Raw genomic sequence first — 25,534 nt, 5'->3', positions numbered from 1 at the left:
TCGGTCTCATAAACGTTGCTGGTAAGGTACTAGAAAAACTTCTAATATACCGAATAATGCACTATGTCTACTCAAGAAACCTATTAAGCTTAAGCAGCAATCAATAGGCATTTAAACTTCAGTCCAGCACAGTAGATGCAATTATGGAGGTTAAAGAATTCACAGAAGACAGTGTACAGCAAAAAAAATGTACTACTAATCTCACTTGATGTATAAGGAGTCTTCGATGCTGCATGCTGACCGACCATAATCAATCAATTAATAGATTTAAAATGCCCAGAAAACTTACTGTACCTCACGAAAAATAATTTTATAGACAGAAGAGCAACCATTACATTAAAACCACAACTGTAACAGAAGTCAAACGAGGCTGTCCGCAAAGTTTCTGCTGTGGGCTAGGTTTCTGGAACATCCAGTACAACTCGATATTAAGACTTCCTTTCACTACTGAAACAAAAGTCGTAGCTTTTGCCGATGATGCGATGATAATGATTCGGGGACTCAACAGCTTACAGTTAGAAGTAACGGGCAACGAAGAACTCTTTAAAATTGCAGAGTGGGCATGCGAGAAGAAAGTTACTTCAATAGCGCCAAGTCTAAAGTGCTCCACATCTCATGCAAAAAATCAAAACAACCTGTAATGGTCTTCCTAAACTGAAAAGTTCTCGAGGTAGTCAGTGAGTTAAAATACCTAGGAGTGATAATAGATGAAAAATTTACTTTCAATAAGCACATCTCATATGTTGTCGAAAAAAAGCCTACAAGTAGTAAACCTCCAAGTCGGCAAGGATTAAGTGAAGATTAGGCTAACGAGCGCTGAAAACAATATATATCGGAGCTATACTGCCACTGATATCTTATGCTGCACCTGCCTGGAAACACATTAAAATCAAAGATAAACCGACAAAAACTAAACAGAGTTCAATGCCTTATAGTCATACGTATAATTAAAGAATACAGGACAAAATCCTTCGAGGCAGCTTGCATTATTGCAGCTCTAACACCGATCTACCCAAAAATACAAGAATTATCTCTTATATATGTTACCGCTAAAGCTCGAAAGCCGTTAATGTGCACATTACCTAGCTAATCTGCAGATTAACTGATTTGCTCCGTTAACGTGCGGAATCGAGAGTTTTCCGCATTTTACCTAGGTAATGTGCACATTAACGGCTTTCGTATCGTTAAAGTTCAAAAGTTTGTTTCTCTCATTTCCTTTCCCTACTCCTTCCCCCCTCTCCCTCCACTTTTAGTTTGGTTTCGCCAGTGTCATATGTTTTGCAAATTCATTTCCTTAATTGTAATAATATTTTAAACCGTTTGATTTTTTGTATTATAGTTTTTTTAATTGATTGATGATTGATTATATCAACTAATTTGTTGATTGTTTGATTGTATTAACTTAATTCTTTATATATCGAAAAATAAATAAATAACATTAAAAGTGTAAATGAAGGTAGAAATACAGAACGAATGGATGATTTCATCGATAATGAAAATGGTGAGATAAATGCGAGTAGCGAAATTGCCAGTTTGAACGGTGCGATACACCGAGCTAAAGGACAACTGGAGCGTATGGAAAAATGTGTGTTGAACGTACCGACAAATAACCGGCAGAAGTCTGTGACGGCAAATAATAGAATGTTCGAAAACGTCAACAAAATGAAGGAGTGAGTGCTGTATGGGGATTCGCTATTAAGAGGTGTAATAATTGAGAGTTTAACGAAGTCGTACCAGTCGGGTGCGAACATAAAGGACGTCAGCGAATCTATTCGACTGCAAAAACAGAGGGTGAAAGAGATGATAATCGTGGCAGGAACGAATGATTTGAAAGAGGACAAAATGGAAATGATAGAGGATGTGAGGGAATTATTTGAGGTAGCAAAAGAGAAGAGTGAGAGAGTTAGGATGGTGAGTATCTTACTGCGGTATGACAGCGAAGTGTTTAGAAGGAGGGCCATAATTGCCAATGACTTTATGCGTGGCTTATGCATGGAGAGTGGTGTGGAAATTTGTGGATGTGTGGAATGAGTTCGATGGGCGAAAGGACTTATATAAGATGGATGGGTTACATTTGAATGGAGTTGGTGTACGGAGACTTGAAAAAGTGTTGATGAATGATGTGGAAGTTCATGTACAGACTCAGGGAAACTAGATTTATTAAGAGGGGGGGAGTAGATATGCAGACTTTAGGGAGGCAGTTAAGTGTATGAATGAGTAGTATATTATGCCCGAGCGAGTACGAAGGACAACAAATCAGAATGGGATAGTTAGTATAAGGCATCAAAGTAGGGATGGGACAAATGGGCTTCTGCAATTCATGTACACTAATGCCAGGAGTATTAGGAACAAGAAGGAAGAGTTTTTGGCCATGGTTGGCACTTCCAGGCCACAGGTTGTTGGTATTAGTGAAACATGGCTGACAGAAGATGATAAAGCTAGTGGGATTGAATGCGACGGGTATAGCGTGTTCAGGAGTGACAGGGTGAATAAAAAAGGGGGAGGAGTGTTATTGATGATAGCTGATGAGCTGCAGCCAAGGAGTATAGAAGTTGAACTGCAGGATGGAGAAAAAAGCACATTTGAGGCTGTTTGGTGTGATATAGAATCTAGCAGAACAAAATATACAATTGAGTGCTGCTAGACCAGGTGATGGAATAGATGGTGGGGATAGTATGCATAAGCAAATAGAAGAAATGAGTGGAAGGAGGGTAATTATTATGGGTGATTTCAATTATGGTAACATTGGCTGGAAAGAGGAGAGGGCACATGGGAGGAAGGAATTGGATTTTATGCGGTTATTAAGGGACAACTACCTATGGCAACATGTAGTGGAAAATACCAGGGGGCAGAGAGTGCTGGACCTAGTAATTGCAACTGAGAATGTGGCTGTAACGAACATGACCATGTTGCCACCAATTGGTGAGAGTGACCATAAGGTCATGACTTGGGAGATGGCTAAAGGAGTCGAATTTACAATTAAGACAGGGTACATGTGGAATTACTGGGCTGGTAAGTATGACAAGTTTAGGTGTGTGCTTGGCTCAATACCATGGCATGTAAAACTGCAAGGGCTGGATGTTGATAGTGCATGGGCGGTGGTTAAGAACTGTTTGCAGGAGGCAATGGTTGACTGTATACCAAGAGTCCGAATAATAAATCAAGTAGGGGTTAAATGGATGAATAAGACCATTAAGCTTGAGCTGCAAAAAAAGAAACAATTGTGGAGGGAATTTAAGGAGAAAGGTGACCATCAGGCGCAGGAACAGTATAAAGCTCAGGCCAGGATGGTAACAAGGGTGGTAAGAAAAGCAAAAGCAGATTACGAAAGGAAATTGACCACGCAGGCTAAAGAGAATCCCAAACAGTTTTTTCAATATGTTGCAAGTAAAAGGAAAAATGCTCATGGTAGAATGATCTTAAAAAATGCTGAGGGTAGGGAGGTAACCAAATCAGTCGATATTGTGGAATTACTGAGCGAGCACTTTGCAAGTGTATATCATCCAGGTAGTGACTTTGCAGGAATGGAAGAACCAACAGCTTATACTGGAATTGTGATGAATGAAGTAGAGGTAACTAGTCTATTACAGAACCTCAATGTCAATATGTCTGTGGGATTGGATGGTATACCAGCTCGTGTCGTACCTGAAGCAGCTAAAGAATTGTCAGTGCCCTTGACCATTTTGTTTAATTTGAGCCTCGGGTCTGGGTCAGTCCCAAGGGGGGTGGAAAGAGGGGAAAATAGTTCTGCTGCACAAAGGTGGTTCCAAGGCTGCTGTTGAAAATTACTGGCCAATCAGCATAACAGGAATCATTATCAAGGTCTTAGAGAAAATAGTCAAGAGGAAAATACAAGATTGGATAGAAGAAAATGGGATACTGTATCGGGGACAGCATGGTTTTGTGAAGGGTAGGTCATGCCTCAGTAACTTGCTCACGTATTATAACACAGTGACGGGTGAACTGGATAAGGGTAATGGGTTTACAGTGATTCTACTGGACCTTGCTAAGGCCTTTGACAGGATACCACATGGAATTCTGTGGTAAATTGCAGCATATGGGGATGGACATAGGGTTGGTGAGATGGATAGGAGGGTGGTTGACTGAGAGATATCAGAGAGTGGTTTACTCAGGAGTAGAGTCCACAAGACGGCCTGTGACTAGTGGTGTGCCACAAGGATCTGTTCTTGGACCACTGCTGTTTAATTTGTTCATAAATGATATAGGAAAGGATCTGAGAGGAACAGTTCATTTATTTGCGGATGATGCGAAGTTGGGTAGGGCAATAGTGAATGCAGATGACGTCAAAATTTTGCAGGATGATTTGGATAGATTGGAGGTCTGGGCTAAGGAGAATGGATGTCAATTTAATGTGGCAAAATGTAAGGTTATGCATTTTGGGGGTGAAAAGATTGGCGGCAGTTTACTGCATTGGTGGAACTGTGCTCCAGGAAATTGATGAGGCACGAGATTTAGGAGTGTTGGTGGATAAGGAATTGAAATTTAGGGGACACATTGCAAAAGTGGCCAAATCAGCTCATCAAATCACTTGGTTGCTGAAGAATACGTTGACAAGCAGAGACAAGCAGGTTATTGTTCCTCTCTATCGAGCCTTGATAAGACCCCATCTAGACTACTGTGCTCAGATTTGGTCACCTAGGTTTCTTCTTGATGGGGAGGATGTGGAGAGGATCCAGAGGCGAGTGACCAAGATGATAGCAGGTCTGTGGAATGAACCGTATGAGAACAGGTTGAGGATTTGTGGATTGCAAAAATTGGTTGATAGGCGGAGGAGGGGAGATATGATTGAGACATTCAAATTACTGAAGGGTTTCTATATAATTTTCTATATAATGAAGGGTTTCTATAAAATTAATTCAGAAGATATTTTTGAGAATAGGGCTGGTTGTGGGAGGACTAGGGGACATCCATGGAAACTGGGCAAAAGTGTGGTTAGTAAAGGTGTTAGAGCTGGGTTCTTTACTTTTAGAGTAATGAATGAGTGGAATGCGCTCCCTGAGTCTGTGGTGGGTGCTGTGACGGTGAATGAGTTTAAGGCGAGGTATGATAGATACTGTATGAATGTCGAATAGTTGTGATGAATATGATTTGGGGCCTCCCTCGATGAGTCTAATGACTCCCTGGAGTTGCCCGTAATAATAGTAATAGTAATAATTTAAGCGTACAGAAACGTTGCTGTTGTTCCAGCAAAGATCTTATTTTCACTTTAACGAGTGCCTAGTAGGTAATGTGCAGATTATCTAGGTAATTTGAGAAAAGAAACAATTTTCTGCACGTTAACGGATCACCGTAGTTAATCTGCACAATAATATAGATAATCTGCAGAATAACTGATTTCTGCACTTTAGCGGTAACATATATATGACATCAATTCCCGGAAGATATAATAAAAGTTACAACATCGATCCAAACTGCTACGAATACCCTCTTCACTACAGTAGGTGGTTTCGCCCAGCATAGAGAACATATATTAAGGAGAAGGAAAGCTCCAAAAGCAACGATTTTCAAATATACTGAAGGATGCAAAACCGAAGGGAACGGATACAACAGACAGTCCAGTATACAAGAACGCTGCTCTAGACTGCATCCTCTCTGTTCCAACAACCAAGCAGAACAACTTGCTATAGCTCAGTCACTTACATATATCTGGGAATTAGAACTCAACACCTCTCATCAAAAGACAGCAACAATTTACAGTTATAGTAAAAGCACTATAGATGGCATAAAAAACCAGAACAACCATAAAGCATTAATAGAAGAGACTAGAAATCTGGTTCGGAATCTCACTCTAGAGGGATAGAAAATCAAGTTCTGCTGGGTAAATGCACATACTAGGGTAGCAGGAAATGAGAGAGAGCAGATCAGCTGGCTAAAGAAGCAGCTAGAAACAAATTACCGAAAGTACTCAAAATCTGCTATAAAAAACTTGCAGAAGAGAAAAAGCCCAGACTTGTGGGAAGAAGAATGGAAGACATCAAAAAACAGATCAACAACAAAAGAATTCTTGCAAAGCATCAGAAGCAGACTCCGGCTGAAAAGGCATGCCATTTCTCCGGGTTTAACCATACTACTAACAGGACATGGAAAACTAAGATACTACTTATACAGATTCCATATCCTGGAATCGCAATCATTTGTAGTAGTCCACACCTTCAACAGAATGTTGACCATATACTCTACGACTGTCAGCTACTGGACTCCATCCCGATTCCCTAATACAACGTCATCACTTCCGGAGACAAGTGGCCAGTGTCAAAACAGAGACTTATCAAAAAATATTACTCAGAATTAATTCAATTTGCCAATAAGATCAACTTACAGTGCTTGTAATCTAACATAAATTACTGATATTGTATGAATTATATGGTGTTAATATATGGATATATAAAAATATAAATGTAAATATGAATATTGATACAAAAATATAAATATTTAATCAGTAGTTGTAAGCTACATGTAATGTAAGCATTGTATGCAATGGAGCATGTAGGAATAAATTACCTCCTGGTAGGGTTACTTTTGGGAGATAAAGGTGAAAATGCACGCACACAGGAAGATACTTAAGGAGTTGCACCACCATCCACACTAGCAGTACATCATCCTCAAAACACAAAGTCTTGCCAGCAAACTTAGTTTTCTTGGCAGACAAAACTACGTGCTTCCACACGTGATAAACACAAGATAACAAAAGTATTCCTATACCCTATATTTGGAGTACATCTGAAAGGATATATGAAGTTCTTCATAAATATGTACAAGGTGGGCCAAAAGTCACAAAGGAGTTTCAATATTTAACAACTCCTTTATTTTTTGTTTTAAATTTACAATACCATAGCATCATATACAGTATATATATATATAGGAAATAAATTTACACTAGGTACAAAAAATCAAATCTTGTAAATGGCATCCATTTTCTGCTTTATACAACTGTGCCCTTTCTAAGGTATTTTTCATGACGCCTCTTAGTGCTTCAGGTTCCAGTGCTCTGATTTTGGCCTGAATATTGTTCTTCAGCTGTTGGAGTGTCTGAGGATTGTTAATAAAAACTTTTTCTTTGAGATAGCCCCATAGGAAGAAATCAGGAGTCGTCAGATCTGGAGAACGCGATGGCAAGCTTATGTCGCAACCGCGAGAAATTATTCACCCTCAAAAATTTGCCAGAGCAGTTGGATTGTGGCCCTTGCTGTGTGAGCTGTCACTACATCCTGTTGGAACCACATGTCATGTTTATCTCGACTTGCTGGGAGTAAGAAATTTTTGATCAGACCGATATTCATCTCCTGTAACACTGACAGGGTTCCTAATGTGGTCTTCGAAAAAGTAAGGTCCAATCACTTCTTTTGACACCCCATACCAGACCGTACACTTAAAGGAGTGCAATTCCTTTTGGTGAATTGCCCTAGAATTTTCCGAACCCCATATTCTGCAGTTTTGTTTGTTAATGAAGCCATTCAAATGAAAATGTGCTTTATCTGACATTATCAGCTTGTGGATAAATTCGGGACCTCTCCTTGCTAATTCTTGAAATCTGACTGCATATTGAAATCTGTGGGCATAATCTGGTTGCTTCAGCTGTTGCACCAACTGGATTTTATATGGAAACAAGTTCAAGGTTTTCAGAATACGACAAAGTGATGTCCGAGAGACTCCAACCTGTCCACACCGCCTTCAAGTTTATGTGCTCTAATCTTCTGCAACACTCTCCCTTATACACTCAACTGTGGCTTCGTTCCTAACCATGGCCTGCCTGTTTGTGGAGGGTCACTTACTGAACCCTGCTCCTCAAAACGACCAATCAAACGTCTAATCATTGATTCGCTTGGAGAATCTCTCAAGCTGTAATGGCGACAATATGCTCGTTGGGTCAGAATTACTGATCCTTGGTTTTGATAGTAAAATTTCACAATTTGTGTTCGCTGTTTGGTCGTGAATTTTTCCATGGTTAATCTCCAAGGTTTTCTTTATAAAATCTCTAAAGAAAAATAAAGAAAATAGTAATTAAAAAAAGTTATTAAAACTTCAGACCCCCTTCATGACTTTTGGCCCACCCTGTATAACCCTCATGCATTTGAAACCACACATACAGCTGCAAAACTTTTCCTTTCTTTGAAGAAATAACCTCATCCTCTTGCACATGCTATAGTACATAATGTCCTTTGTGTCTGCAACTTAGCCTACTCTGGACAGAATGGACAATAACATCCACCTCAACTACTCAGGTATTAACATACACTATGAAGAATATAAGAACTGCATTTGAGATCATCTGCATGGCAAGTCAAGACTGGAAAGATCATGGTCTGGATGCTCCTTCACACAGAATTAAATGGATGAAGATAACGTTGCTACAGGAAATTCAAGCCACTACAGGCCTGAGGGTGCTCTCTCAGACCTGTAGTGGCTTGACTTTCCTGTAAGCATCCGCTATGAAACACACTTTTAACCTCAACAAATATGGTTACATTATTGGCATTACGGTCATGAAAAGTTCAGGGAGACAGACACTTCAAGACCATATTTAACTTGACTTCTCTAAAATTAGCTTTGATAGGGTTTCCTTTTTTCAGTTACAGTCTGAACTGTTTCTGCAACAATCTGAGTACTGTATGTTTTACAGCAGTCATAATATATTATTATTATTATTATATCACACCTCCAGGCAGTCCAAAGACTCATCGAGGGAGGGCATCAGCTCTTCGTCTCACTACTCCACCAACCTTCTTCATCTAACACTATCACCATCTACCACCACTAGTGCTTTCATAGACAATCACAAACATCCATGCCCATGGCAGGATTCAAACCTGCAGCCTTTTGGCTAGAGAGAGCGGATACGCTAACCACTCGGCCAACCAGGCTGGTAGACATACTCCAAAGATGCAGGTTTGAAAGCCAGTGAAGTATTAGTAACACAATAAATGATTTATTTCATTATTCTGAAATAATGAAAGTTTACATCATGAATCACTGTTATGAATAACCACCAACACCTGAGCACATCGTTATGTTTATTTCTATCCATATTAACCAATAGGTAATGTCTTTCTAATCCTGGCATAATCCAATCTGACCTCCGTATCAATTTAGCAATGTGGCCCTAAATTTCATATCCTTGACCACCATCATTCCACTAGGTATCTCCTTCAACTCCTTCAAGATATTCTCAAGCATACTCTACATCCCATCTTTGCCTTCCAAGTTTTAAAATTGATCCTGCTACAACATGGAACTGGTAGCATAACTTATGCCTCACTGCCTATCTAGTTAGATAGTCTGATTCAAATTTTCCTATAAAGCTAGGCATCTATGCTATTACTCATAGTCCTTCCTGACTCTCCCAGTATCATTAACAAGAACGTTAATATAGCAGTAACAGCTCACAATAGACCCCCCCCCCCAACACACACACACAGCATGCCACTAGTAATTTGCATCTTCTAGGGCACTACTACTCCCATCTATAATTCCACTTGCCCTAATGGAATTAGAGTAGATGAAGCTTATAGATAACAGATTAGCAGAAGGTCTTTGCAAAGTCTGAATATCTTTTATATACATCTTTCTCTCTCCCTCTCTCTCATTCAATGGATTTGTTACTCAATTGTAATACATAAACAGTTTGCTTACACATGAAAAATGACTTCCTTCTAACTAACCCATCCTCCTGATCATCACATAAAATCTTGCTGTTATTAGCTCATAAAGTAAAGATGCCAAGAAATTATATTCTTGGTTTCATTCATTATCCAAGTGTAAGCAAACAAAATTTGCAAGTGAATTCACTTCACGACTGGGCTACTTATATATAGCAGCTAATGACTTCACATCAATTGCCTTAGTATACCATAATGCAATGCACATATCCTTATGGATATTTATAATGCTATGTATTATGGAAAGGGCTGCTACCCAGACCGGTTTAGGGCTTTATTGAGGTCTAATCAGTGTTGGAGCCAGACCCAGGTCAAAACCAGTCTGGGTAGTGGCCCTTCCCATAATGTATAGCATTATACATGATTTTTGATTTAAAATAAATGTTATCAACTTATTCTGGTATTCTGCTTTATAAAGTTCAGTCAAATATTCATGAACCGGCAAAGTCTACATACTTATACAATAAACACATGCACGTGTGCACGTACACACACAGTAATCCACCATTTATCTGAACCTTCAATTATCAGAACTGCAAGTTCAGATAATTGAAGTACTCTTACAAGGTGCTCTATAGAGAAGTCAGCTGAAGAAATGCACTGTTCAGATAATTGAAGGGTTTTAAATGGTCGTCATCGTCCGGTAGCATCCTCTAGCAAGAGGGTTGCAGCAGATGAGCAGCTCTTCTCCATTTCTCTCTGTCTGTCGCTTCCATCATTCTTAAACCAGTCCATTCCACGATGTCATTAAACCACTCTCTAGTTGGTCTTCCACGTCTTCTCTTCCCCCTCAACTTTCCCTTGTAATATAATTCTTGTCAGGTGCCCCAAAGAACCTCTCAGAAGATGTCCTGCAAATCTAGTCTTTCTTTGCATAGTATTCTTTAACAGTGTTCTTTCCATCCCAACTCGTCTTAAAACTTCTTGATTTGATATTGTTTCTGTATAGCTAATCTTTTCCATCTTTCTATAACACCACATTTTCAATGCATTAATTCTTTCCATTTCTCTCTTTCTTAGTGTCCATGACTCACTTCCATAACTTGCAATACTCCAAACTGTTGCTTTAACTATTCCAATTCTAACGCCTATTTTAGCATTCTTGTTTATTAAAATTCTCTTCATTTCCATAAATGCCGATTTAGCTTTGCCTATTCTATTTCTAATGTCCAACTCTGAAGCTCTTTTCTCTGAGATCCAGCTACCTAAATATTGAAATCTTTCCACTTCTTCTAAAATCTTTCCTCCATCTTATTTTTACATTATCTCCTATTTTTCTACCCATTATCATTATCTTGGTCTTTTTTTGTGTTAATTCTTAGTCTATACTCTTTACAAGAGTTTTCAATTCTTTGAATAATTTGTTGGAACCCATTTTCACTTTCTGCCATCACTACTACATCATCCGCATATCTTAAGTTATTAATGATTCTTCCGTTTATTTTTATTCCTTCTTCTACATCCTCAAGTGCCTCTCTAAACATTTGTTCACTATATAGAAGTTAAACAATAATGGTGATAACTTGCATCCTTGTCTGACTCCTCTCTCCACCGGGAATTCGCCTGTTTCCTCTCCATTTACACACACTGACGCTATTTGTGACCAATATAATCTCTTTAAAATTTCCAAATCATAAGAGTCAATATCAGTATTTTCTAGAATGTCAAAAAGCCTTTCATGTTTCATGTATCAAATGCCTTTTCAAAATCTAGAAATCCCCAAAACAACTTTCCACCATGGTTTAGTGTTTTCTCCCCAATAATTCTTAGACAAGTTATAGCCTCTCTAGTTCCTCTGTTGGTTCTGAATCCAAACTGTTCCTCGTTCATTTCTTTTTCTATTTTATTCCTAATTCTCTCTAAAATTATTTGCACCAGAATTTTTGCTATGTGAGTTATAAGACTAATCGTTCTAAAATTGTTACATTATAAAACTCCCGTCTCTTTTGGAATGGGGATAAAAATTGATCTTCTAAACTCCTCTGGTAGTTCTTTTGTAAATTCCGTTAATAATTTGCCATAAAACTTCCATACCTTTTTCACCTATATTCCTTATAAGTTCTATCTGTATACCATCTATTCCAGGGGATTTTCCTCCTTTCATCTTTTGAATTGCTAGATTCAATTCCTCCCTCATGATGCAAGTCTCTGCACACTATGTTCTTTCCTTTGATTTTCTCCTCTTTCCCTGTCTTTATAAAGTTTACTTACATATTCTTCCCATCTCTGTAATATCTTCTCTTTTTCTATCAGCATTTCACCTCTTTCATTCTTGAGTGCTCCAGTCCTTAGCATCTTTCTCCTTCCTGTCATCATATTAATGTTTTTATAAACACCTTTTATGTCCTTTCTTTCTGCCTTTGCTGTTGTATCTTTACTTATTTCATCTAACCACTCATCCTTTTTCCTTCTTATCTCTCTTTGTATCTCCCTACTCAAGTCTTTATACTGCTTTTTTTTTTCCCCTGTTTTACTATTAACTAACGTTCTTCTTTGTGTTATTTTCCTCAAAATATTTTCCGTCATCCATGGTTTCTTTCTTTTCTCTCTTTCCTCCTCTTTTTTAGCTAAATGTAATTCTGTAGCAGTAATTATGCTTTCCTTCAGAATCTTCCATTTTTCACTTGCATCATCATTTTCTTGTATATTTCTCTCGTTCATTTCTTCCTCTACTTTCTTTGAGAATTCATTCGCCGTACTTGGTATCTTCAGCCGCTCCATGTTCCATGATTTGTTCCATTTCCCTGTAGTTACCTTTTTTAGATTAATCATTATCTTAGTTGACAACAATATGTGATCTGTATCACAGTCTGCTCCTGGATATGTTGTCACATCTTTTATAATGTTTCTATATCTTTTGTTTATCAAAATATAATCGATCTGATTTCTTCTACTATTTATATCCTCCCCTGGGGTTTTCCATGTGTACAATCTTATTGGATGTTTCTTAAACCAAGTGTTCATAATTGCTAAATCATGCTTTCTACAGAAATCCAACAACATATCTTTAAATGGTAGATTACAATAAATATATAATACTCTCACACTCCATAATGATGTACAAAGATGAAATATAGATTGTTGTTCATTAAATACCCTAAATATATGATCTACAGTTTTAAAGTCAATCATTCATCAAACAAACATCATTCTACTAACTATTCTTTCTTTTACTAGCTACATGTCAAATCGCAGAGATTTTTTTGTCTGATGGGATAACTGCTGCTTGTGCTGCACTTTTGACTGGTTTAACAAATTATCTCTTCATGTAACTGATTATGGCTTTTTGCCTTACACAATCTGCATAATGCTCTTTGGAACGCATTCAGAGACACCGCTGCTGTTAAATTAAACAGTTCTAACTGCTATACTCACTTCCTTTCCATGTAACTCCTCATTCCATGCTATTGGTCCAAGCTGTTTGGTGATATTTCCATAATCCATATGTAAGGAAAGGATATAGGTGTGGAATTACAAAGCTGACCACCACCACCACCGAGGTGATTATCTAATAGTCACTCTTGCCAAACTAATGCTAATTTGAACCTCATTCACAACAATATCTTCTGATAAAATGATAATATAATCCACATAAAGAAAACTGCAATATATCTTTAATGATACAATCCTAAAAAAATAAGAATATTACTAAACCCTGAACCTAACAACATTCACACTAATAGAAGTAATTAGATTAAAAAACAATATCAGTTCCTGATATTTAAGACATCTCTGGAGAGAAAAAAAAATTAAAATACTTAATAAATACTAATTATAAACTGCTCACAAATCAATATTTAAACTACTTTCCCTTTTCTGCTCCCCAGAACCGAAGTCCAACCATTATCATTGACAGGACCATACAGGATATATAGCCAACATAAACTCTCTTATTATGGACAGTCTGGAAGTTATGTGCCATTCAATCGTTTCTGACACTTGCTGATCTTGTGAACAAAGGCTCTCTATCTCTCAGTCTCTTATTATTTCTTTCAGCAGTTGTAAATTCAAGCGTTGTCCAACTAACTCTTTTGCTGTCTTCTTCTCTTTCTCATGCCCTCAATCTTCCCCAACATAACTGCCTCTTCCAATGATTCATCCGCCCAAAGTACATTAACTTCTATTTAGTGATCATTGCCTCCAAGGAACATTCAATCTTATCTAAAACCATCTTGTTATCATTATTGCAGTCTGTGGGATTCTTAATATTATCAAACAACAGCATCTCCATGTCCATAATTCAAATGAGTCAATTTGCTTTCATTTAAGTATATGTATATGTCGCAGGGAAATGAAGAAAATAGGGATTTGATCAAATCCGTAAGGGATATGATCAATTCACGGAGCTTTTAAAATAACAACTCTGTGGGGTGATTTCTCTGAAGAAAGTAAGTGATTTGATCAAATCCCTTAACTGTTTTAGTGATTTGATCAAATCCCTTAACTGTTTTTAGTGAAAAGATGAAATAATATTGTTTAGATATTAAAAGTATTTATTTAGTAAAAAGGATATTTTCAGTGAAATTTTAAACATTTTTCGTGGATACAAGCTCCCCTCTGGCGTCCGTGCCGGCCAAACATTACGCGAGGAAGGTTGCGCGCATTTTTATTATTGTTTTCTATATTTCGAGTTTTATCAAGTACCTACCGTAGAAAAATGAGTTCAGATATAGAAAAAAATCAAACTCTGACCGAATTTGTATCTGAAGAACAGTTCAATGAAACTGTCAGGACGTTTTTGAACAAGCGGCATGAAAAAGAAAAACCTTTGTGGACTCGCGAAAGGATAGAAGAAGCTGTCACAATCATTGAACAATTTAAATTAGCACCACTACTTAAACTGCAATGGACACATAAACAGTACTATTATGGAAAAAAATACGATGTTATGGAAGTAGGTACTAAAAAATCTTTGATTTTGAAGAGAAAGTCTGAATTCGATCCAATTGTGAAAATAGCACCAACGGAAAATTTTTACCACATACTTCGGGAACCCATCAGTCAACTGGCCATGGAGGAAGAGATAAAATGCTGTATAGTTTGAAATAGAAATACTTAATACCTACTTCAGTTGTACTGGAGTTTTTAAAGCTGTGCATGGTATGTCAGTCTAAAAAAAAATTTCCAAACAAAGGAATCGTTGTTTGCCCAATTGTAGCTAGCGACTTCAATCATCGTGGTCAAGTCGATTTAGTTGACTTACAGTCGACACCAGATAGAAATTACAAATGGCTATTAAACTACCAGGACCACGCGACGAAATTCAGCTTTCTTCGACCGTTGACTACAAAAAGAGCTGCTGAAGTAGCAATGGAGCTATTAAAAATATTTTTGGAAGTAGGTTGTCCTCATATATTACAAAGCGACAACGGCCGTGAGTTTACGGCTGCTGTGATACAAGAATTAACAAGCCTGTGGCCAACGTGCAAAATTGTAAATGGTAGGCATAGACATCCAGCTAGTCAATGATCTGTTGAGCGATCAAATCAAGATGTTGAAGCTATGTTACGTGCTTGGCTAATTGACAATGACACAAAAAATTGGGCTATAGGTTGCTACTTTGTTCAGTTCCAAAAGAATTCCTCTTTTCATCGAACCATTAAACGATCACCTTAGCTTTATTTCCAAAGCTTTATTTGGAACAGAACCAAAAACAGGACTCCAATCTAGTCATATTTCGAAAGAGTTGCTTGAAAAACTTGTTACTGAAGAGGACTTGGATCTACATCTTAATCAGCAGGACCATGACATTATTTTAATACCAGAAGACTTACCAGCAGCTTCCTTAGAGAATAACAACAACACTTCAACTTCAAAAGATCCACCAGCATCTGAATTAATTGATTACAATGCTTCAACTTCAAATGATCTATTAATAGTTAAATCAACCAACAATAACACTTCAATGTCACACGATCTACCGGCAGCTGATTTACTCACCAAAAAGGCTATAAATTTAGAGGATCTACCAGAAATTGAATCAATTTCTTTATCGACAATAAGACAACTCGAACCAGTTAACAACTCTACTTCAACAGTTAAAACATCTGTAGTGTTACTTGCATCAGAAGGGGAAGCAGCTGTCAGTGACAGTAAAGCATGTTGTGTTGTTTGTAGAATGGAATCTACTGGAGCCCATTCATGTGACATTTGTAAAAATCCGGTGCACTCAATATGTGGGAATACAGTAGGAGAAGAAGGATATGGATCGAAAATTCTATGCTATTTATGCCAAAAAGAAGAGAGCATTAAAGATCAAAGGGAAAATGCTGCAAAACACCTGAAAAGATCAGCTGAAAAAATGAAAGAAGTTTCTTTGAAGAAATTTAAAGACGTGTTAGTGAATTCCACAGTTTTGGTGTATAAGGTAGATAGAGGCCCATTATATGGAAATAACATTGTGGGGATCGTATTAGATATAAAAAATAATTTATACCAAATTGGAACCTCAGTTGGAATTATAAAAGATTGGCTACCTAGAAACGCTCTTCAAATAGCTACTACAACATTTACCGAAACAGTTCCACAGATTAACCTAAGTCTGCGTGAGATTGCAGGAAAATTATCCGTATTTGGAGGTCAAAGATTTAAGAAGTGTTCCTGTGAGCAATCCAAATTACAATGTAAAACAAAAAGATGTGTCTATAAAAAAAGTAACGTACTTTGTAACTCGAGATGCCACAAATCAACAACGTGTTTAATAAAAATGAATAAACATTATTATTTATTAATTACATTCACGAAAAATGTTTAAAATTTCACTAAAATATCCTTTTTGTTTTTAAAAAAATCAGCTTAAGTACCTATTTCTTTTGTTAATTAGTTTCGAATAAATAATTTGTGTTTCAATGACTATTGTTGTATTAACTATTCTACATTTAATAATGCATGGTTTACTAAATAAATACTTTTAATATCTAAACAATATTATTTCATCTTTTCACTAAAACAGTTAAGGGATTTGATCAAATCACTTACTTTCTTCAGGGAAATCACCCCACAGAGTTGTTATTTTAACATCTTCTGTGAATTGATCATATCCCTTAGGGATTTGATCAAATCCCTATTTTCATAATTTCCCTGCGACATATATGTATATATACATATACTTAGGACGACAGGTATCAATGGAACAAATTACTGGACAAAATTAAAAGATGCACGATGTTTGGGTAGAAAACATTTGAAAAATTACATTCAATATTCAAAAGCCAACAACCATTATGCCTGAAGAGAAAAATCTTTAACCAATATATTCTTCCTATATTGACATATGGCTGTGAAACATGGATGCTAAATGTAAAGGAAATTCAAAAATTAAGGATAACACAATTTAGTATGGAAAGAAGTATGCTTGGTATCACAAGACTGGATCACAAAAGGAATACATGGATAAGAAATCAAACCAAAATTTCTGAGATCATAGGAAGAGTGAAACATCTGAAGTGGTAATGGGCTGGGAATATTGCTGAAGACAAGATCAACGATGAACAAAAGAAGTACTTGACTAGATTCCACGAGAGGAAAAACGACCATGACACCGACCTAAATCACGGTGGATTGATGATATCATCAGATCTGCAGGAGTGACATGGGAAAGAAGAGCCATGGACAAACAGTTCTGGAGTAATCTTGGAAAGGCCTTCATTCAGCAGTGGATTGACAATGGTTGATTATGATGATGATGAAACAGAACACTACAGAAATACAATCTTAATGCCACCTTTAAACCTCCAGCAAAATTAAAAAACTTATTCAACTGATCCAAGGATCCACTTCCTCCATTGGCCCACTCTGGAGTATACCATATTCAGTGCACCTGTAATTTGTCCAATACAGGTGAAACAGGGTGCACAATTCCTATCTGAAAAAAAGGAACATTAAATTAATGGTAAATCTATGGAATCTAGCCTTTCTAATCATGACCTGAACACTCTACATAGAATTGACTGGAAAGACACCTATTGTTTACATCACACCAAAATGTAGTATAAACATAAATTAAAAGAGGCCTGTGAAATTCTTATCAACTGTCCTAATCTTAACAATAATGATCGTCTAAAAATCTCAAGCATATGGAAGGCACATATTCAACTCATATAACTTTTCATCCAAGAGTTAATTATAAACAGGACTGTAAGTAATCCAGGATCTTAACTCTAATATAACAATGTCATGTTAAATTAGGAGATCACTTTGGCTGTAATAAAACTATCTCTATGAATTTGTTCTCTGACGATGATGTTATAAATAGAATATAGCTGTGATGTAGTTTTTTCCCTACTAGAGGTCACACCAGTAGAATAACAGGTGTTCAAATCATTGTCTCTTTAGTATACTGTTTGAAATGTGATATAGCTTGTCTCTGTATATATATGTGTATACTCCAGATGACCTTAATATGAAGGTTGAAACGTTGGGAAATTAAAACAATTATTTCTAACATGGTTTTAGTCTCCATAATTTGTCTGAAATGAATGCTGATCACCATGTAACACTAAAGGAAAGAATAATTTTTGTCAGATTTAACATACCTTTTTTTCATATAGCAATCCTTTTAATTTAATCTTCACACTGACCATCATAACTTATTCTGGACTCCCAGTAATGCATAACTTTCATTCACATCCATTTTATCTCCCTCGGTCATAAATTTCATCCAAATTGCAGAAACCATCACTTTCATTATGTTAATGTTTAAATAAAGCCTGGCTTTTTTTGCTTTCCCTCTTAACCAACAGAATCAACTGCTCCAGACCTTCCTTAGTTTCCACTATGAGAGTTGTATCATCTGCATATTTTAAATTATTTGTTTGCCACCAATCTTAATTCCTGCTGGGTCTTTTTGTCTATGTCAGCCATTCTCAAAATTATGAACCAATATAGACAAAGTGGATTAGTGTCTCCGTAACACAACTGGAAGAACAACAGGATGTTGACCCTTTTAATGGAAAAAAACCTGAATTTGATTCTCATTGTGATGAGAGGGACTTTTATAAGGATTTTTTTCAATTGAAGATGAGTTACCCAATCTCATATGGCGTATTTCAGTTTTTCCTGCCAGAAACTGAAGTTTTTCATTCCATATACAGGCAAATTGGTCAAGAGAACACAAGCAATTTACAAACAATAAATATCATTAGTGATGATGGGCAGTAGATGTCACTGTGTTGATGGTGGAATTAAGTAGGGGAGGTGGCAAATTGTGTGTAATGAAGTAGTGTCCTCCTACGATGAAACCTGGATATGTAATAATAATAATAACAAAAACTGAGATCATGCTGGGAATCTGCTGCTACTCTATAGAACACTCATATCTAAACAAATTTAGATGTAAAACAATTGCACTATCTGAGAGACTATCATCCTCCATTTAAACAGACAAAATCAGGTATCTTTCAACATACAGAATATAGACAAAAATCTGAATTGAAATTATGTTCTTATTCAATTCACTTTGTTTGCCTCTGTTGCCATTGCTTGAAAATACCCCAGTTAATGTAGGTGAAATATGGATTTAAAATATCTAATTTTTTTTTAAATATATAAATCCATTAATTTAATGGATCTCAGAACTGAGTTAAGAGTTCTGAGAAAAATTAGAGGAATGAACACGACAGAATTATACTAAAAGTGCAAGTACTCGATTTTATGGTATGGTCAGAATAAGAGAAAAAAGGTTCCATAATAGGATAGCAAGAAAAGATCCAGAAGAAAACTGACACTTAGATTGACTGATGTAATTATTAGTGCCCTATAACAAAGTGTACTTTCACTATAATAAATTTAGTTTAATCCTATAACCAAGTGTAAGCAAACAAAGTTTGTGCCTGAAGTATCTTCAGGACTGAGGCAACTCATGGTAAAGGTGGACCAAGCTCTCATTCACTCCTTGTCTCAGTTAAAAAAAAAAAAAAAAAAAAAACTTCCAAGTACTTTCACTGGAGTAAAAAGCATTATGACAAACCCAAAAGTCTTGACCATATAACTGGAGGGTCAAACTATAGGAATCCCTTACATCACTTGGTTAATGTATCTCATGAAAAAAAAACATGATAAGCAAAAACATGCTAATCGATATAATAAGCAATGAGAAACAATCGTGGCTTTCAAAATTTGAATTAATTTTTTTTTTAAATACACTTGTTTTTGCCATTTTTACTGCCAATAAATGATAATAAAATGTTTGAACTGATTGTAAGTTTATTAAACACTGCATAATATGCATTCCTAATTATGAGAAATACTTGAACAAGGTAGTTACTGGCTTTTGTTTCTTTTCTGTGTATAAATTGTGGTAATAGCATGCAGCTTTCTCAGCAATCCAACAGACCTGCAATCGAGGTTAGAGTCAGTATCCATAAGTTATCAAAAGTTATTGTTTTAAAGCTTCAACAGCTTGAAACAATGATTTAAATTCTTTTAAAGTTATGTCCTTCACTTGTAAATTTTCCTCTGCATCGTAATCATCTTGTTGCACCTTGTTCATCAATGTTAATAAGGGAATTAATAATTTCCTCATTAACTGTTTGCACAATGTGACAGAAGCTCCATATGTTACTTGATATTACTTGGTGCCATGATTTGTTGATATTCTCAATAGCATTTTTTATATTTTTCCAGAACTCCACCAGTGTAATTGCCTTGCTGCATGTAGTAAATATATTTTATTCACATTTTTATTCAAATTATCTACCAAAATAGGATGGCTGAGGGAATTATCTAAGAGCAGTAAGGCTTTAGAACTAAGATTTTTTTTTTACAATAACTTTCAAATGATGGACAGAAACAATTATTGAACCAGTCTTTAAAGAGATTCATAGGCATCCATGCTTTATTATTATTATTATTAGCATGCCAAATAACAAACAGTGATTGCTGCCTGTAGCCTCTAAGTATCCTCTGATTTCGTGTACAGCATACAGGCATGGTCTCTGACAACTCCATTAGCATTACTAATTAAAAGTGTTATTCGATCTTCTAATAATGTATTCTGGGACACTAATTGGCAGGGATGAGCAATATACAGCCTCTCCCTGTCAAGTCAACCTCACCTTCCCACCTGTCTCAACAAAAGGGACTCTGGCAAAACCAGTGAGTATTTCTGCTACCTTCCTACTTAAAGGAAATGCAACTAGACACTAGATGGTGGATGTTTTTCATCGCCCAGCTTATTGGAGGTCTGAAGTGGCAGATACGATGTCTGGTCTCCACAGCAGTGATTCTGGTTCAAGGCCACAATAAACATACATACTTAGAGACTAATAACATCATTCATTTTGAGGATGCCACAGGCTTGCTGACAGTTAGCAAGGGCTTGAACCTATCAGTAATGAGTCAGGAGGCTTCCCAATCAACTGGTACATTCAATGCCACTGCCACATACTTTCCCAGGTCCTGCCTGGAGATTGAATTTGAGTAGTGGTATGTGGGGGACACAGTCAAGGATACATGATGGCAAGGTGACTGGTTTCTCTCTGTATGGATCATGTCCAAGAGTATCTTCTTTCACTGTACATCCACCATATCCTTCCATCTAATCATTATGAAGATGCTCACAAACAATCACAGTGACACTGCGACAAAAGTGAATCTCCCTCATAAACTAATCCCATCAAAAAAAAGTCATATCACAACCTGTCACAAGATACAAACCATGCCAAATTCTTTTCCATAAAAACTCATTTTTACATCCACTTTACTAACATCCATGACATTAACACAAACATAAATGACATCTGCCATCACTCAGTCTTTCACATCATATATCTTATTTGACATCTGACAAAAACCCAGATCACAGCTACATTTACTACCATCCACCTCCAGTGCTCACACTACTCACTTCACAATTCTTTTCACCACAAGAGCCATCTTTGACCTTTTTTCACAACCTGTGCCTTTTTGAAAGTGACATAGCCTGCTAGAGAATGGCTCATTTAGAATCCCCTGCTTTTGACTTTCTCTGGCTCAAGGTTTCCTTTCCCCATTTATTAACATTAATTTGTTGCATTTATTGGTCTCCAAACACTGATTACCACTCAAATCACAAAACTTGATCACCTGCAATCTAGATATCCAAATAGTGAGATGAGAAAGGTGTTACTGGTAATAATCAAGAAATGGATGGGAGTGCTTGCGATGGTAATAATAGAACTGACGTGGAAGAGCTTAGGCAAGAGTTAATGAAAATGAACAGGGCAATGTCGCTAGTGTTGTGATTAGAAGTAGCAGTGTATCTGAATGGTATTATGAAAAGTGTTTTTTTTTACCCTAAAATTATCCGAGATTCGTGTAATAGCCAGACTGGATATAATCATTGTACTGTGGTATTGCGGTTCTAATAGTATTTTCTTCAATTTTTATCTTGATTACTGTGGAAGTGCTCATTAACATTACAAAAATGGCAGCAGTGGCAGTAAAGAAGCATATGCCAGCAGTGCAGAAGGTCTCAACTCAGAGATTAAGTTTTTCCCCTGAACTTTTTTGCAGTGGACAAGATGCGACAATTGTTTCATGTATGCATCCAAAAATGTTAAAGATTTATGGAGTGTTAGATCGAACGATAAAAAGGAACGTATTATAGTATGTGAGAAGTGCGATGAAAGGCTAGAACGTTCCAAAAATGAGAATGGTTTTACTGGGAATAATCAGGGAATGGATGGGAGTGCTTGTGACTGTAATAATAGAAGCAACGTGGAAGAGCTTACGCAAGAGTAAATGAAAATGAAGAGTGAAGTTAAATGTATGGAGGAAGAAATTGAATGTTTAAAAAAAAGAGCATAACTGGTGTAAATGACAAGGAAGTTAATAAGAAGAAGCAAATATCTAAGAATGATAGGGTTGCTTTGTATGGTGACTCAATCATTAAAGGTGTGGTAAAAGATAAAGTGGTGCACATGACATGCTTTACAAGTGGTACAATAAAATGAATATAAGATGCTTTGCAGAGAAGGAAGGAAATGGGTGTCAGAATTAGTGGCAGGCACAAACAACTTGAATAGTAAGACAAAGAATGTGGAAAGGGATTTGAAGAAGTTGTTGCAAAAAGTGAAGAATAATAGTGTCATTGGGAAAGTGGCTAGTTTGTTGTCCAGATATGACAGTAGTGAACTGAGAAGGAGAGCAATGATACTGAATGACAAAATAGCTGAATTGTGTCAGGCAGGGAGTGTTCAATTTGTGAATGTATGGAATGAATTCAAAGGGAAGTTAGAATGGTTCAAAGCTGATGGAATGCATTTGAATGAGTTTAGTGTTCATTATTTGGAGCAACAGTTGTTTAATAAGAGGGCACAGGATCCATACAAAATTAGTACCACTAAGAATCAGCGATGATACTGAATGACAAAATAGCTGAATTGTGTCAGGCAGGGAGTGTTCAATTTGTGAATGTATGGAATGAATTCAAAGGGAAGTTAGAATGGTTCAAAGCTGATGGAATGAATTTGAATGAGTTTAGTGTTCATCATTTGGAGCAACAGTTGTTTAATAAGAGTGCACAGGATCCATACAAAATTAGTACCACTAAGAGTCAGAGAGAGGTTGAGAAGCAGTTGTGGAAGGACAAGAAGAAAATGGATAGATACAAAGGGAAGGAAGTGATTATTAGCAGAGCAAACTGATGCAGTGCAAAATGCAAATCAGTTTGCTCTGATATAAATGCAAATCAGTCAAGATCAGGGAAACAGGGATGGTCAGAATGAAGAGAGAAGTTCACTATAGCAGAGAGAGAGAGAGTAAAGAACAATGTGTTGATGGGATGGCCTCAAAGAATTGTTATGCTTGTATACAAATGTACGGAGTATCAGAAATAAAGAAGCTGAGTTAGTAGCATTGATTGAATCCATATGTCCAAAGATAATCGGCATGAGTAAAACCTGGTAGACTGAGGATGATATACTGTCAGAACTTGAAATGGTAAGATATAGAATTTTCTGAAAGGATAGGAAGATCAAGAAAGGAGGGGGAATATTGTTAATGGTAGCAGAGGAATTGTGTCCTCCAAGAGTTGAAGCGGAAAATAGTAGTACGTGTGAAGATTTTGAAGCTGTTTGATACGAAGCTGAGATCAATAGAATAGTATATCTAATAGGATGCTATTATAGGCCAGGGAATGTGGAGAGTATCAATTGTGAAATGTTTAGACAAATTAGCTGGACAAGTAAAAGGAAGATGATCCTAATAATCATCATGAACCATGGGCTCACTGCCTGTTGGTGTCCAATGCCTCTTTCATTATCTTCTTCCACCTTTCTTTGTCCAGTGCACAGTGTCGCAGTTTCTGTAAACCCATTCCACACCAGTCCTTTATGTCGTCTATCCATTCTCTATATGGTCTACCTCTTCTGTTTACACCATCCATAATACCAAACATGATTGTCTTTATCTTCCGGTCTTCACTCTTTCTGCAGATGTGGCCAAATAATTGCAGCTTCCATTATATAATCGTCTACATTAGATTCTCCTTTGGTTGAATCTTTCGATAGAGCTCTTCATTTGTGACTTTCTGTACCAAGTTCTTTCAAATGCCAAAATTCTTTTTCTTGATTCCTTATTTATTACCCACGTTTCTGATCCATACAGTACACTGCTAAAGATGAATGTTTCCAGTACTCTTAGTTTTGTTTGCAGGCTGATCACTTTACTTTTCCAGATCTTGTCCATGGCCTTCAGATTTGTTCTTCTTTGCAATCCTCATCTTTATTTCTTTTTTTACAGTCCAAATCGTATGTCATTTTACTTCCCAAATATGTGAATTGTTCTACATTTTCTATGTCAATTCCATCCACATGTAGCTTTTGTTTCATGTTCTTCTCACCAAATACCATGTCTTTATTTTTCCAAGTTCATAACAAGTCCAAATCACTTCCCTTCCTCATTTAACAGTTTCAATGTTTTTTGTAGCTCACTTTTGTCTTCTTCAATAATAACATGCTATCTGCAAATCTCAGATTGTTAATTCTCATCCCATGTACTGTATTTCTTTTGCATCTTCCTTCATTTTATCCATTGCTCTTTCTAAATGTGAGATGAAAATGCTTGGTGAAATTGGGTCCTCCTGTCTAGTACCTCTGCTTGTTCTAAACCATTTCCCCAGATCACCTATTCTAACTGCTGCAACTGCATTCTTATAAACATCTTTTAATATAGCTATTAGATGATCCTAATGGGATCATCTATATAGATGATCCTAATAGGAGATTTTAACCCTCAGCCTATGTCAGTGGGGCTTTTTTGTCCAGCCGAAAGCTATTGGTTGTATCTTTTAGGAGGGGACAGGTAGCACCATCTGTGATAGCAGTAAAAAGGATTTAGGCCAAGCACTACAATGTAGACTGGTAGTACATTAGTTTCGTTTTGTCCTTTCAGGTGTAAAGAGGCCTTGAAGTTGCTGAAGGAAAAAAAAGTCCCACCGACATGAACAACAGGTGTCAAATGAAATATTCAGTTTGTGCTCTTTTTCATTTCTTTACTGTGTCTGGTGATATTTTTGTGCAAAAATCACTAAGAAGGGGTGAAGTAAGTGTTAAAAAAAAATTTTACAACAATTTTAGCCAAAAAAAATAGTTTTTGAGAAATGCTAATTTTTCAGCTCCAAAAATGGTTCTTCACAATTCAAATGAGATTGTTTATTCTCTCCATGAGCGTAAGCCCTTTAATGATGTCGAGAGCGAGGCGTCCATAGAAGAAGATGAACACTTAGAAACAGAAGAAGGAGGCGATAATTTTTCCACCGATGACGAAGAGAACTTCGTGCAACCAGTTACTCCAACTGTGGGACAAAGACCTTATATTCGAGGTAGAAATGGTCACAAGTGGTCTTCAAATGCTCCAGAAACACGTGGTCGTCGATC

At 36.8% G+C, this 25,534-nt stretch overlaps 1 protein-coding gene across 6 annotated transcripts in view; it reads right to left on the bottom strand.

Moving 5' to 3' along the window:
- The window catches only part of LOC150107182 (uncharacterized), a 141,700-nt gene that overhangs the window by 74,949 nt on the left and 41,217 nt on the right, over positions 1–25,534 (bottom strand). The window contains exon 2 of one of the 6 annotated variants that reach the window (XM_090391721.1): positions 6,523–6,741. The exons of the other annotated variants lie outside the window; for them this stretch is intronic. The gene's annotated coding sequence lies outside the window, so the exon portion shown is untranslated. The remainder of the gene's footprint in view (positions 1–6,522; positions 6,742–25,534) is intronic. 6 annotated transcript variants of the gene reach the window in all.

Source organism: Typopeltis vanoorti, chromosome 4 (genome assembly GCF_054136105.1).
Source record: "Typopeltis vanoorti isolate ZY-2024b chromosome 4, IOZ_Tvanoo_1.0, whole genome shotgun sequence".
Lineage (NCBI taxonomy): Eukaryota > Metazoa > Arthropoda > Arachnida > Uropygi > Thelyphonidae > Typopeltis > Typopeltis vanoorti.
The sequence above is the reverse complement of the archived record's forward strand: the minus strand, read 5'-3'. Positions and strand labels throughout refer to the sequence as shown.